Here is a 7,347-nt window from a genome sequence, read left to right on the forward strand (position 1 = left end):
TTCTTTGTATAATAATGCACAGATTTCATGTTCCTCCTTTGGGAAATGCTCTTGTCTTATGGGTAATGACGCCATGAAAATTACAAACAACCTGAGTAAGTCCTGAAGAGACCAGGAATTCAAGGCCCATACCTAAACATAATAAAAGCAGTATATAGCAAGTCATTAGCCAACATCAAACTAAATGGAGAGAAACTTGAAGCAAGCCCACGAAAATCAGGGACTAGACAAGGCTACACACTATCTCCTTACCTATTCAACATAGTAATAGACGTCCTAGCCAGAGCAATTAAACAACAAAAGGAAGTCAAAGGGATACAAATAGAAAGGGAAGAAGTCAAAATATCACTATTTGCAGATGATATGATAATATACTTCAGTGACCCCAAAACTTTCACCAGAGAATGTTTAAACCTGATAAACAACTTCAGCAAAGTGGCTGGATATAAAATTAATTCAAGCAAATCAGTAGCCTTCCTGTACTCAAAAAAAAATAAACAGTCTGAGAAAGAAATTAGGAAAATTACAAGATTCACAATAGTAAAAAATAATATAAAATACCTTGGTGTGAATCTAAACAAGCAAGTGAAAGATCTGTATAACAAGAACTTCAAGTCTCTGAAGAAAAAAATTGAAGAAGATCTCAGAAGATGAAAAGATCTTGTATGCTCATGTATTGGCAAGATTAATATAGCAAAAAATGGCCATCTTGCTAAAAGCAATCTACAAATTCAAGGAAATGTCCATCAAAATTCCAACTCAATTCTTCATAGCAACAGAAAGAGCAATCTGCAAATTCATTTGGAATAAAAAAAAAAAAAAAAAAACCCAGGATAGCTAAAACTATTCTGATAAATAAAAGAACTTTTAAGGGAATCACCATCCCTGATCTTAAACTATACTACAGAGCAATAGTCATTAAAACTGCATGGTATTGGTACAGAGAAAGGCAGAAAGATCAATGAAATAGAATTGAAGACCCAGAAATGAACTCCCCCCCAAAAAAAAAATAAAAAACCAAAAAACCTATGTTCACTTGATCTTTGACAAGGAGCTAAAACCATCCAGTGGAGAAAGGACAGAATTTTCAACAAATGCTGCTGGTTCAACAGGAGGTCACCATGTAGAAGAATGCAAATCAGTCCATGTGCATAAAGGACCTTCACATAAATCCAGATACACTGAAACTAAATAGAAAAGAAATTGGGGAAGAGCCTCAAGTACTTGGGCACAGGGAAAAATTTCCTGACCAGACCACCAATGGCTAATACTCTAACAGCAAGAATTGACAAATGAGACCCCATAAAATTGCAAAGCTTCTGTAAAGCAAAGGACACTGTCAATAGGACAAAATGGCAACCCACAGATTGGGAAAAGATCTTTACCAATCCTACATCAGATAGAGGTCTAATATCTAATATATACAAGGAACTCAAAAAAATAGACTCCAGGCAATCAAATAACCCTATTAAAAATGGGGTTCAGAGCTAAACAAAGAATACTCAACTGAGGAAACTCTAGAGGCGAGAAGCACCTAAAGAAATGCTCAACATGCTTAGTTATCAAGGAAAAACAAATCAAAACAACCCTGAGACTCCACCTTACACCAGTCAGAAAGGTTAAAATCAAAAACTCTGGTGATAGCAGATGCTGGCAAGGATGTGGAGAAAGAGAAACACTCCTTCATTTTTGGTGGGATTACAAGCTGATACAACCACTCTAGAAATCAATCTGGCGATTCCTCAGAGGACCAGACATAGTAGTACTTGAGGACCCAGCTATATCAGTCCTGGGCATATACCCAAAAGATGCTCCAACATATAGCAAGGACATATGCTCCACTATGCTCATAGCAGCCTTATTTATAATAGCCAGAAGCTGGAAAGAACCCAAATGTTCTTCAACAGAGGAATGGATACAGAAAATGTGGTACCTTTAAACAATGGAGTATTATTATTCAGCTATTAAAAACAATGAATTCATGAAATTCTTAGGCAGATGGATGAAACTAGAAAATGTAATCCTGAGTGAGGTAACCTAATCATAAAAGAACACACATGGTATTTACTCACTGATAAGTGACATTAGCCCAAAAGCTCACAATACCAGATACAACTTATAGACTACATGAAGCTCATTAAGAAGGAAGATGAAAGTGTGGGTGATTCGGTCCTTCTTAGAAAGAATGGCAAAATACTTATGGGGGCAAATATGGAGACAAATTGGGAAACACTGGGGTATCCATCCCATGTATAGTCACCAAAGGCAGATACTCTTGTAAATGCCAGGAAGTGCATGCTGACAGGAGCCTGACATCACTGTCTCCTTAGAGGCTCTGCCAGAATCTGAAATATACCAAGCAGATGTTTACAGCTATTCATTTAACTGATCAAGGGGTTCCCAATGGAGAAGTTAGAAGACTGAAGGAGCTAAAAGGGTTTGTGGCCCCATGGGGAGAGCAAAAATATCAACCAACCAGAGCTCCCAGGGTTTAAACCACCAGATTGGGAGCACAAAGGGAGGGACCCATGGCTCCAGCTTTATATGTAGTAGATGATGGCCTGTCAGGCCTAGGTGGAAGAGGAGGACCTTGGTGAAGGCTGGATGCCCCAGTGTAGGTGAATTCGAGGGCAATATAATGGGAGTTGTTGGGTGGGTGGGGGAAGACCCTCATAGAAAAAGGAGGAGGGAGATAAGATATGGGGTTTCTGGGGGGGATATGGTGAAAGGGAATAACATCTGAAATGTAAATAAAATAAACTATTATTATTATTATTATTATTATTATTATTATTATTATTATTATTAAACATGAGTCTGGAAGGTGAAATGTGCTTCTCAGCAAAATGGTAAATTCTGTGACTTCCAGGACAGCCCTTAATGTTCTGAGAAAAAATTCTGAAAACATGAGTTCAAGAATGTATAAAGTCTCAATTATTAAAAAATATGAGAATGCAATATAAATTGTATAATAGGCTTCATGGACCTAAAAGAGGAGAGATACCAATAAGTCAGAATGACAGGATCAGACTAGAATCCCAACCAGGTACCTTACTGTTTGTGCTTACAATGGCAGACAGATTCCTGAGTTCAAGGTAGTTAAGTGACAGAGTGAGTTTAGGCCCAGGCTTGGTGGGAATGGTAATCTCAGGACTGTGTATTACCCAGCTAAACTTATTGTTTGTGGCTACAAAGGTAGGCAAGATTCCAGAGTAATTCGCCATGTTAAAAAATAGGTATTTGATGTCTATTTCTAAGAATCAAGGGGATACAGTCATAAAATGAGGATTTGTGGGATAATCAAATGGGAACCTGGAATAATGAATAAATAGATATATAAAAAATAGGCTGGACTTTGGTCTGCAAGAGTTGAGCTATCTACATAGCTGTCTAGAAAGCCATCTTGAAGAGAACACAGAGCTGTCAGCTTGTACCAATGGTTGACTTTAAGTCATTCTGCTGCTGCTCCCAAACACCCCTTCCTCAGAAATTTCTCACTAAACTGAGGCTGATGCTGGGCATAATGTGGAAAGGAACTCTGTTGATCTATAGGTATAATGGTGTGTTTTAAGCTAGCTTAACTCTATGTGCCTTTATTAGCATAAGTATAGTTGATTCTCCCTTTGGTTATATGACATCTGTATCTATTGGTTCTTGGGTTGATTAAAAGACTCAGGTATTGATCTCATTTTGTAGAGTAGGATTTTAACCTAAGTAGAATTTTTTTTAATTTAATAGTGATTGTGTCAATACTGCACCAACGAGTATTCTACTGAGGAATTTATTTTAACTACTAGAGAAAGATATTTATACAATATCAATTTATGTTTTCCATATTACACTTAATTAGTAAATTTGACATTCAGGATAATTTAATGCCTAGTGATACCAGTATTAGTTGTTTTTCTCACTGTTTGGATAAATTCTTGGCGAGAAAAAATTTCAGTCAGGAAGAATTTATTTTGCTGCAAGTTTTAACTTAACTGAGAGAGGGACATAGCAATCAAAGCAGGAGCTGGCTTGGCTGGTCACATAGCATCAAAATTCAGGTAGTTGAGAGAGAATAGAGATTGGGTATTTGCTAGAAAGCCTTCCAGTAAACCACTTTCTGTGGCAAACTACTATAATTTTATAAAACATCACCACTATCTAGGTGGATTGTTCAAACTTACAAGTCTAGAGGGACATTCTACACTCAAAGCACATGATGTAAATATTCATACCCCAAATTATATGTGTTCTAGTCTTAGACAGAATCATGCTTCCAAAGGGACAATGTTTATTTAAACTTATGTAAAATGTTAGAGGCTATAACATTGAGCAAATTATAAAACCTTTGTTCCCTTAATATTGTCTGGTTCTTTAGTATAGAAAATTTTGCAACCTATGCTGTCCATTCTCAGCCATACAATAAGTTTAGTTCTGAAGTGATGTGAGACATTATCACAAACATCAAATGAGGGGCCAGTGAAATAGCTCAGCAGGTAGAGGCAATAGTAACCAAGACTGATGAACTGAATTTGATATCTAGGACAAACACACACTTACAAGATGAAAGCAGACAAGCAACTCTTATAAAATGCCCTGTCTTTCAAATGCACTCTGAGACATGTTCTTGTACACACACACACACACACACACACCACACAGATGTACATGCACATACATATCAGAACATGACATCCCTTTTGTCTTCTGTGTAGCCCTTAGGCAAGCACATCTAAAATTATCAGAGTTCTCCATTTCTAAAATGTGGCATATGGAAGACAGAAGACTTTTAGGAAGTCTAGTTGTAAGTCTAGAGTCAAGTTTAAGTCTACAGTGTCAGCACCTGTGAATAGTTCTATTTAGATTTCTAGATAGAATAATATATTTTTGTTTTTAGTTACACAAATAGCTTAATAGTCTTAGGACTTACATATGAATTTGACAAAGAGATAAAGGCATTACAGATATTTGTGTGGGTGATTTTTTTTTTTTTTTACCCATCATGGTGTTTTTATTTTTTTTCCATTACAATTTTCTTAGAAGTATTTCTTTTGCTGTTGTAGTGTGTATTATTCTCATTGGCATTTAAAGGGATATCACTTTAAATGTGGAAATATATTCTTTTTATATTTACTTTTCATCAAGTATCTTGTGAATGAAAAATTTGTACTTCATACATTAGAGTCTCTTACTCCCATTACATATGGTCCCAATTCCATACAAAGCAGACTAGTTGGCAGGTGGATATAGCCTTTATGATTGCTCAGCAGGTTTTCTTGTGGTCTTCCCAAAGCATAGAAATATTGAAGTGTGATACACACACACACACACACACACACACACACACAGAGAGAGAGAGAGAGAGAGAGAGAGAGAGAGAGAGAGAGAGAGATCAATTTAATGAACTATCATAATTTTAAAATACATTGCTTGCATTGACTATCCCTAAAACTCATAATCAAATTTCAAATATTTCTCAGTAAATATCTTGACTGTTGACATCTGAAATGTATTCAGATTAGTGTTTATAATTCCTCTATTCCTCAAGCAGCTCACAACTTTTCTTCCCATTTGGATCCACTGCCTTTCTGTCTCTCATTAAAAAAACAAACAGTATTTTAAGAGATAATAATATAATATAACATAATATAACATAATTAATATGTAAATTGAAAATGAGTCATTTTAGTGGTACATAATTTTTCATTTGTTTGTTTGCTTGTGTTTTAGAACATTGGTATTTGATTTTACATTAGGAAGCTGGCTTACTAAGTCTCATGTTATTGGTCACACAAGAATTGTCAAGTATGGGTTCCATCTTATGGATTGGGCATTAAGTCAAATCAAATATTGGTTGGTTACTTCCACAAACTTTGTTATACCATTGCACTAGCATAGCTTAAAGGCAAGGCATTATTTTTTATCCTCAAGAGTTTGTGGCTGTTTGGTGTTTACATAACTTCTTTGTCAGTGTTCAGAGTGTTTTCCTATACAACGGACAATAAAAGGCGAGGGAGAAGAATCCATAAAAGTTCAAGTTTGACTTCTCCATGTTCTCTGAGTTGTATAGATATTGTCTTCTGCAATGGGACCTTGTTATAAGTTTACAGTGAACAACTTAGTTTTGGCAACAGCCTTTGTTGTTTGGGGATTCTCATAGGATAATTTTGGCCTAAACATAAACTGTAACAAGACAGCGTTGTTTAGTTTCTCCATATCAATTCAATAAAGTATTTGAATTCTTATCTAGAATAATAAGAAATAGAAAAAGTCAAAGCATTGTTATTTGAAGATGATATGATAGTAAGCATTCATAGCCATAAAAATTCCATTGAAAAATATCTTCATCTGGAAAACACTTTTACCAAAGTAGCTGAATCCAAAATTATCCCACATAAATACTAATATTTCTATAAACAAATAATAAATAGCCTGGTAAGAAATCAGGGAAACAATGCCTTTTAGAATAGCATCAAATAATATAAAATATCTTGGGGTAAATCTAACCAAGGAAATGAAAGAATTGTATGATAAAACTTTAAGACACTGAAGAAAGAGATTTAAGAAGATATGAAAAGATCTACCAGGTTTATGGATTCCAAGACTTAATATAATAAAAATGGCAAATCTACCAAAGCAGTCCACATGTTTAATGCAATCCTGATCAGAATTCCAACACAATTTTTCACAGAAATTAAAAGGACAATTTTCAGCATGCATCATTACCCTAATTTCAAGTTGGACTACAAAGCTATAATAAAAATAGTGTAGGGTTAAAACAAAAACAGAGATCTTGATCAACCATGTCAAATTCAAATGACAGAAAGAATTTTTTAAGTATGGGCACCAAGGTTCTCATAAAGAAATCAAAACTACACACTGAAAAAGATAGTATCTCAGCAAATGATGCTGGCCAAACTGAAGAGCTGTGTGTGGAAGAATCCAAATAGATCCATAGCCATCACCCTGCACAAAACTCAACTCCAAGTGGATCAAAACTCTATTGGGTATTTTTGATGTCTATTATTTCTATTGATAGATGTTCACAATACCTATTATTTGCATTCTTACCAAGAATATCTCCAATAAAATTATTCTAGTTTGCTTTTACTTCAAAAAGTAAAATTTAACTTCAAAAAGTAAAATTCCTGCAAATTTATAAATAAACACAAGTTTAGGGTGAAAAATAATTTAAAACAATAGTTTTAGTTTGATATTTTCAGTGGCCAAACAGCCAAATCATTAATTCATTAGTTTGAATATATTTTTTCTATTAATAGCCTCACAACTAAAAAGGCCAATGCTCAATGAATGGCCATACTACTATGAATTTGTATAAAATATTTACAATTTATACAT

This window comes from Arvicanthis niloticus, chromosome 25 (assembly GCF_011762505.2).
Source record: "Arvicanthis niloticus isolate mArvNil1 chromosome 25, mArvNil1.pat.X, whole genome shotgun sequence".
Classification (NCBI taxonomy): domain Eukaryota; kingdom Metazoa; phylum Chordata; class Mammalia; order Rodentia; family Muridae; genus Arvicanthis; species Arvicanthis niloticus.